This window comes from Tauraco erythrolophus, chromosome 1 (assembly GCF_009769465.1).
Source record: "Tauraco erythrolophus isolate bTauEry1 chromosome 1, bTauEry1.pri, whole genome shotgun sequence".
Classification (NCBI taxonomy): Eukaryota; Metazoa; Chordata; class Aves; order Musophagiformes; family Musophagidae; genus Tauraco; species Tauraco erythrolophus.
The window spans coordinates 99023632-99032954 of NC_141465.1; positions in this window are offsets into that span (position 1 = coordinate 99023632).

The window sequence follows — 9323 nt, forward strand, 5'->3', positions numbered from 1 at the left end:
CAGTCTGAGGAAGCTGCTGGATATTTCTCATGTTTCTTAGGCAGGAATGTTCCTAATAATATCAAGACATCATATTAACATTTATAATAATGAATAATAATTATTTGGAATTCACTGAAATCTCAATATAGTGTGTCACTGTACCTCCTTTAAGAAGAAAATAACTGCACCTTTTAAGTTACAATGTTACTGAGAACAGGCTGATGCTGTTGGGTCAAATTGCTTCTCTGGCTAGCACAGCAGAGCCAGTAAGTTTTCTAACAGTAGTGTCACAGGTTTCCCACATTTCACTCCTTCAAGCTGCAGGAGGTTTGAGTCACTATTCAAAACATCTTCCTAAATTTTGAGCATCAGAGTATTGCTTCTTATGGAATGGCAGGTGTTTTATTGCTCACCCTCTTCTAGTATTTCAGTATTATAATTGCTTCAGAGCTACTGTTTACTGGCAGTAAAGGTAGGAATTGTGATACAGTTCAATGCATCACTTTTTCCTCTCAAAGCACTACTTAGAGGTTGAATGCTGTAACATCAGTCAGACAGGTCACCGGTTTGCTTGTGGAGGCAAAACCAATGTCTTTGTGGAAATTCAGAGCTGGTGCTGCCACCCCCAAGTAGTGGCAGGAAGCAGAGGACTTGAGAAAGACTCCAAAATGATTTAGATATAAAATGCTACGTATTCCTGAGTCACATAAATTCACTTCTGCTGGTATTCTTACAGTTACTCCTGAAGTGGGATGAAGATATCGTGGTCTTTGAAACTTCTGGTTTTCAAGTGCGAAGCTTAGTTTCCTGAAGAGAGTAAGCCTGAACAGTAAGTGCAAAGTAGACTGTACGTATAAATTTGCAGGAGATAAAGTTCCTACTGAAAACAAAACCAAAAATAACAAAAAAAACCCGCCCCAAAACAACAACAACAAAAAAGAATTAAGCTAGCTTTTTGATTGTCAGTTATTTCCATATTTTTGTCATTTTAGTTTTTCGAAGTTAACATTTTGCACCCACTGATGAAATTGCAAACTCTCCCTAGGGTTTATGAAATTTCTTATGCGTTGCATACTAAAGATTCTAGAAGCTAAATTTGCCTGTTATGCAACCCTTTTGTTTCCAAAGTACTGCCTTAGTCAGTTACGCAGTTAGTAGCTTTACTTTAAACATGACTGATTGCAACACTGTAAACAATTCTGTTGCTAAATCTCACAGCGAAATGGAATCCCATTTACTCTCTCCTAGCTGCAATGTCATAAGATTAGAAAGAAAGAAAAAAAAACAAGGCACAAAACAAAACAAAACAAAACAAGCAGGTAATGAAACTGTCTCCACTCTCCACCCCAAAAGTCCAGGAACACAACTAGGAATAAATAATGATAATAAAAAATCTGTTGAGTCAAATGTCACATTTGTATGGTTGCTTTTAAAAGGGAGCAAGATCTTTCAGCTTTCTGTAGGTGAAAACCTTTTTTCGCTAGTTTATACTTCTGTTTGAAACCAACCATTCTGTTTTGTTCCTGCTAACCCTTTTCATTTGTATACTCTTGTGTGAGCTCCAACATAAACAAGACTCGTAAACAGCAGACTATAGATAAGCTTTCAAAATGTTATGTGGCATTTTACCCACATATCTGTCAAGTAAAAGGTTAGAATCTTCACTTTTTAAAGAAAAACATACCAATTAGCAGCAAGGCAAGGCTGCTAGAGCATGAGGTTTTCAAAGTTTGACACATCTGTAGATGCGACACAACCCATTTGTCTGTATGAAGCTCCCTTTCATTTTCTGACGCTGAGTGAGGATCCGGGGAGGGCCCTAGTTCCCAGGACTTTGCAAGTGCTCACAGGAATTACAAGATGAGCTTCTTTGCCTGATGTGCCCAGTATAGCTACAGCTGGATAACAGGGTAGCAGGTGATTGCTTCTCCTGGTTTGCCTACTGGATCGAGGCCTCAATACTGGTTTCAGTGGTGCCATTGGCAAACAGGATTGTCAAATGCTCTCGTCCCCAGTGTGGAGAAAAATAAGGGAGACTTGGGGGCTTGCTTCCTGGAATGGGCTAGTGGGACTGCAAGTCACAGAAAAAGCTGGAGAGTGATGACAGCAGCCTGTGCGGGGCCACCGTTCCCCGTCCGGATGGGGCATTGGCAGCCGGCGCTCAGGGACACACAGGGCTTTGGATTCATCCCCTCAACACGTTGACCATCTGAGATGAGCTGACCTGACAGTTGGCTGCCAGCACAGAGCAGTAGGAGTTTTTGCCTCCGCTTAGAGCCAGGGGCAAGCAAGAGAGGAAATTATGTATCTAAAAGTCATAATTCCCTTCTCCGTTTGCTCCCGGGATGCTGCTGCTATGCATCCGCTTTTCTGCAGGCAAACTGTTGTCTTACAGTCTTGTCATAAGTGATTAGTCAGAATCCAGTGCTATAAAAAACTCAGAACCAAATGTAATAGCCAAGGTGCAAAATTAATGTTTAAAAAAATCCTATAACCTGACACAAAACCCAAAAACAGATCCTCAAATTAAAATGTGAAATACTGTATCCTTGAAACCACAAAAAATGCTCAGTGAATTTATTGGTCTTTATGAAAGACATTTTAAAGAGGCTTGATTTTTTAAAGTTGCAAAGTGTCCATATCCTGGAAATTAGGTCCTCTAAGGCACCTTATTGATAAGTATATAAAATCACTTGTTACTCTGACAGTCTTTAAAAAAAAAAAAAAAAAAAAAAAGGCACATACTGTTGGATTATCTATGTAAAAATAGAGAAAGAAAGAGGAAACAGAAAAAAAAAATCCATGCAAATATAAATTCTAGTTAGTATTTCTATTGTTGTGTTTTATCTGTTAGGTACCAAAATAGTTTTTAGTTTTATATAGGAAAGTGTATTCTTGGCTGCTGCCCTGAGGAATATTTATAGTGTCAATAAATTAACATAAATGAATTGCTACAATTTTCAGTTTTATTATAATATCTTAAATTGTTAGCAGACTTAACAGCTTTACATACATCTAGAGATAACATCTGAATTGCAAATAAATCACTACAAAATATATGTTGCAGACAGTTTTTATTTAATGTGCACAGTCATTAAGTATTTAAATGGCTAACTTCTGCCATTTGCCTATTCCACCAAATGTGTCCACTGTAGTGTGCAAAGGGGAGTGTACTTTATTAAGATGGGTAATATTTTAAATTAAGATTTGGTCTACACTACAGGCGTTTAATTTGTATCTAATGAGTCAGTTGCATTACTAAAACAGGATAGTTATTTTAAATATATTTATTCAGACGTAAGGATCATATAATTGATTTTTATCTTTTTTTTTTACTTCTGTATCTCTTAATAACTACTTCCTGTTTAATGTATAGTAACTCCTATTAAACCTAAATTAAATGCTTTTTGGAGGATTGCTACTTGAAGTTTTATCGATGAAGTAAAATTTACTTTTTAATTAACTTACTTAATTTACATGCCAAATTAAGGGTATGTACACACCTCTGAGGCACAAGAACATGCCATTTAGTTACGGTGAATGATGACCCAGCATGAGTTATATCCTAATTTCTACAGTGGCAAGGCCATATACCCTCATTGCGTGGGAAAATCCGTCTGACAGGGTGCTGCAGTGCAACTCCTCCGTAACGCTGGCTGCCGCCTGATGTGTGAGAGCACAAAGCCTGTCTTAGGGTGTATCAGTCACATTCGATATCCCACCCTTATCTGAAGGTGCTTAATGATTCAGTGTATTGAAAAGACCGAGTCCTTCATGAAGACTGTGGCTGACAATTTTGCTTTTTTGTCCCAGTAGAGCAGTCTGTCATAAATATATTTTATCCGGAGAAGGACCTGACACTGTCGGTGGACAGATCTGATACAGTGGAATGAAATTTCACAAAGAACAGTGACCATTTTATACCTCAGCAAGTTTCTGCTTTAGGTGCAAGGCTTTTCTCTTTACTTACCTTGCTTGAATGGAAATATATAGCAAAATTTTTATATAGGTAACTTTAATTTATTAAGACAAAACAACTCACATTTTTCTCTTTGAAGCAACTGTGGCAGAACAAAATTAAAATAGATTAATTTGTAGTGCTTGGTACACTAATATTAGATGTTTTCATGCTACAGTGATGGATGTCTATCAAAAACCCGTATATGGGAGAAAAGAAGACCACATATGACCAAAAGAATGATAAAATCACTGCTAATATGTGGTGTCAGGGACCTAAGCTGTATGAAATATACTAGGTCACTGAAATGTCTGAATTCAGGCATTATTGAGCTCTTATTACAAGACATAATCATATAGAAAACTGCTGAAGAAGTGTATTTTAAATTGCTTTGCTATTTTCTTCTCTAAGAGAAAGTGCGTTCCTGATCATTGTCTCTGATCTTTAAAGGCTGTAGTCATGTTAGTATAGCACTTACTTCTTCAGCAGATGTAAATTGTCTCTATGGTATTATGGCTGTAATCCTGACTCTGCTCTCTTGCAGAACTTTACCAAGTAACCACGTGTTGAATTTTCCTACCAAAGCCTCATCAAAGCACAGCCAGATTTAAGCCTTCGCCTACATGATCATCTACTTATCGTTTGGCCCATGTAATGCAAAAATCAAAGAAGTCCCCAAGCAACTGAAGTTACAGAGAAACACATTTAGTTGATTAGTGAACTTTGAATCACAACTTCATTCAGGTTTTTGGTGGTTTTTTTTTTTGTTTGTTTTGTTTCGGTTGTTTGTTTTTTTATTCAATGAGTGAGGAGAATTCTAAATTTTAGCTTGTTACTATTCTTAAGCATTTCATATAGCAAGCTCTTTCATTTACAGACTTTATGGGAAAGAGTTCACAAACAGGGGCCGTTGTTTATTGTCTTGCAGTAAACAGCAACTGTCTCAAACAACTGGCTACAGTACCCTGGGAATTGGGCCCAAACCTCTGAAAAGCCACTTATCATACTGTAAGTGCATAAAAGAAAAATTGTAAAAAATACAGAGTAGATTCACAGGAGGATTTTCAAAGACCTCAAAGAGACCACGTTGTTGTCTATGCTGTCTAGCTCAAACAGTTTAAGATAAGAAATAATACAAAGTTACAGCTGGCAGACCTAAGCAATACATCACTAAACATCCACATGCACAAAGTATATAGCCTCTACTAAGAAAATAAAGTTCATTTGCAGATTAGTATTTAATCTCTTTATTCTGTTTGGTGAAAGTATTCTCTCTCAGTATGCTAATTTAGAGTTGAAGCTGTGAATGCTCTCTGGCAGATTCTAATACATATGTTCTCCTTCCAGTCAGTGGACCAAAAAGAAAAACAATAGTTAGTGTTCACATCTGATCACATAAAGGGAACAAAGATGGTTAATAAACACAGCAAATACTAATACTTTGGGGGACTTTCTGTTGTGTATGACTGGCATGAATTTAAAATGAATAAATAAATTCATAGTCAGCTACAGTATAACCAAGGCCTAACTCTTACACTACTGAATATAAGAACAAATTCCCATTGGGTTTAACAGGTCTTTTCTGGTATTAAGCATATTTATACAATTAATTAGGAAGAAAAAGATCATAAAAACATGTGCTTTTTCCTTTCTGTGGGGTAAATAGCAGGTGTCAAGACTAACAGTAATCCAGCTACCATTTCTAACGTATCAGGACAATTATTTGGAATATTGACCTGCAGAATAAACAAGTATTGAGGTTTTATCATCATTGCCAAATGCCACAACATTGAAAATCACACAGGCAAAAAAATGGAATGTTAAATGGAAAAATGCTGCTTTCCACAACAGGAAGGAAACTGACCCATGAGCTAAAACCCAGTTATGACTGCTGGCGGATCTTAAACAAACACATATACATTCCTTCTTTCTTTCTTTCTTTCCTTCTCTCTTTCTTTCTTTCTTTGTTTTTCTTTCTCTTTCTCTCTTTCTCTCTGTAAAAATGTCAGAATCTCTTTACATCATTTTTTCTGTCCATACAACAGCTTTTGCAAAAGCATAAATGAGAATTCACTTCCAATTATATGTTGTTTATTTGCAGTCAAATAAACAACTTTGAGTAATTTGCATGGAATAAATATGTTCAATTCATTTGAAAGGCAAGCCTAGGAGACAGATAGTCAGATTTAAACATGGGGAATTATCTTCATCCTTCTGAAATCAGATAGAATTTTGCCATTGATTACCATGACAGCAAAAGTACACACTGTGACACTGAAAATAGTTTTTTTTAATCTTAATATAGGTGAGCACAACAATAATTTAGCTTGCAATCAATAATTTATAAGATTTCTACCAGACCAGTCAGAGTAAAACTGTCCCAGTAAAAGGTAATGTAAATTATTTAAAATTAAGTATGTAAATATACTTGGCTGCCACACTGAAATATTGCTCCAGTTTGGTTCAGAGATATGCTGAAAAGAAAAAGTAGTCTGTTCCAGTGGATTTTGTTGTGGTTTTTGTTTTTGTTTGGGTTTTTTTTTGTTGTTGTTGTTTGTTTTTCAAATAAGATACTTTCAATCAAAATATTTAGACTTACTCATTATCAACACTGACTCACTAGCACCACAAAGTGGAGAGTGGAGTCTCTGGTACATTTTTACTAGGACCAGTGCGATCACACCTGATATTAACACGTGTGATTGAATTTAATAAGATGTGTTTTAATTGTAGATGTCAATGTTTCCAGCGTTGTTGTTGTATTTCAAAGAAAGAATAATAAGCAAACTTCTATCAACGTTGTTAGAGCAGGTAGATGAAGAGTTGGTATGCATTATAGTCTACGTCTCCAGATACGTGGAGTGTATGTCACAAATAATGTGAATGCATGTTTGAATTTAGGCAGCTAGTGATCAGTGTAGCATGTTGAGCTCTCAAGCAGATTAATTTCTATATCACTTTATGATGACACATTTTTATCTCTTACTGTTTCAATTACTTTGATAGATTGGGGAGGGGGATTGTTTTCCCACAGTAGAATCAGATACAGAATTTTTTAGTGGATTTTTTTTCTCACTTAACTCATCTACACATTACAGTTTAAGAAGCATACTGCTAATTAATCAAGTTAATTACATATCAAGATGAAAGCCTTGTGTGGCCAGGCTTTTTTTCTTCTTTTAATTTTTTCTGTTAGTTCTTTTCATAGCTAAACTAAAAGAAATGGATCATATACTCCACATTTGTTTCAGAAAGAGTTTCTGATTCGCTGCTGCAAGTTTTTGCTTCCATTTCTCACTGCTTCTGTCAATAAAACTGAAAGCAGTTGCCCTTAGATGTTTCTGATATTATAATATCATCAACAGTAAAGATTTACAGATATTAATTTAACTGACAATAGATTATAGAATCTTGTTGCCTAATAGCTGAATTATGGGAAAGATTTGTATGATAAACAAGCTGAAATGCCCCTTGCCTGAGGGAACTCCTGGGAATAAAAGGTTCTGTTGTGTCTGTGGCTTTTTCTTCTTTCCCAGCTTTTCATTTTTTAGAGAAAGAACAAACTGGTGCCATAAACTTTCTCAAAATATTGAACTGGTATAAGAATGCCTATGATTTCTTTCTATGTCCACTTTCCTCTATTTTGTTTTACAGATTTAGGTGTACCTGCCTTTTTGCAGTAGGACCTGCTTGTTTGAAAGACAGTGTATTTATTTCAGAATTAACTATGGCACAAGCCTCTTTTGAGAAAGTCACAGAGCTTACAGAATGCTGTCAGGGGTCTTGTCTTAATGAGAATCAAAAGTATGTTTTAGTCCGTTATAAACTCCAAGCTGTAGTTTAAATATGTATCAGCTGGTTGTGGTCAACCTTCAAAGGAAAGACAATGTGGTAAGGGAATCAAATTTGTGAAGTGTACCTGAGTCACACATAGTAACCACTACTGCTTTTCCTTTGCCTGAGTATAAATCTGGAAGAAAAGAGAAATACAGACATTTCTGTTGTTTACTTAGTTCGAATATATTTAAATGTTACTTTATATGTTTATTTACAGTGTGGTGCAAGGTAACAATGTATATTTCAGAATTATTATTTCTTCAACATCATTGTTATACCTGCAACTTCACAAATGCCTTGTATTTTCAAAAAACAAGACTCTTGCCCTAAAGCGCTCATAACCAAATTTATGCAGAATGCACAAAGAGCATTGAAAGAGGAAAGTGAGGTTGGTTGGCATGATAGAGCAGAGAGGATATTTTTGGCACTGAAAACAGTTTTGGGAATAGAAATAGGAAGTCATGCATGAGATATGGATACACACAGTAGGCAGGACTGTATCTGAGCCAGGAAAGAGTAAGGACTCAGTCCAGTGGTAGACTAAGGCAGACTCTTGCAAAGCCTTGAAATTGCAGAGGAGAAGTTTGACCTTGTAGTGTAATGAGACGGAAAACCACCTGAGGGATTGAGACATGACCTGACAAGATCAGAGTGGTGAACAAGAAAGATAACCTTGGCCGCGGTGTTTGGAATGGACTGGAGGAGGGAGATTAGAGGAAAGAAGGTTACAGTGGCTAAGAAGTCGCAGCAGGTGAGAGATAATGAAAGCATGAAGCAGGGAGGAAAAAAGATGTTTAACTGAAGATATTGTAGTGGAGGAAAGATATAATTTGGCCAAGGAGCCCAAATTTGAGCATTTGAAAGTCAATGATTATGTTAAAATAAAAAGTATTCAAGGCTTCTGCTGTGTTTTTTTACTGTTCTATTGGCATGTTGCAGCCAACTTGCTGTAGTAAAAGTCACAAAGCTATCTAGATCATCTATATCTTTATCTGTCTCTACTCGTTCACATGTATTGATAGATAGCTATTTTTATATTTTGACTGTAGAGCAGCAATATGGAAATCAGGTGACACAGGTTTATTTCGCTGACTCTACCACTGATTGGCCCTGTGATCTCATACAAGTTATTTCTGTTTGCTGATCTACAGTTTCTCCATCTCTAAAAAAAAAACAGTGAAAGCAGTTCTTTCCTTTCTTTGTATATTTATAGATGAAAAAAGAGAGATACTGTTCAGCGGACTTAGAATTCTCTGTAGTGTTCGGTTAGAAGTTGCCCCTGAGCCATCACACCTTCATGGACATGGACACATTCAGAATCACTACTGGGATCGATGGTTCCTTTATAGTAGCAGCATACCAGTTCCAGATACTGAGATGGCTCCAGTTGTGTTTGGAGTTGCAAGAAAGTTAAAAGTGACTGTGCCCAAGTAGGTAGTTTTGGCTGGAGGTGTGAGATCTCAGCTGTGTCTGAAGCCGTCATAACCAAAAAACATCTGCAGACACACTTCACATACCAGTTGGCTTAGGAGATCAGACACGATTT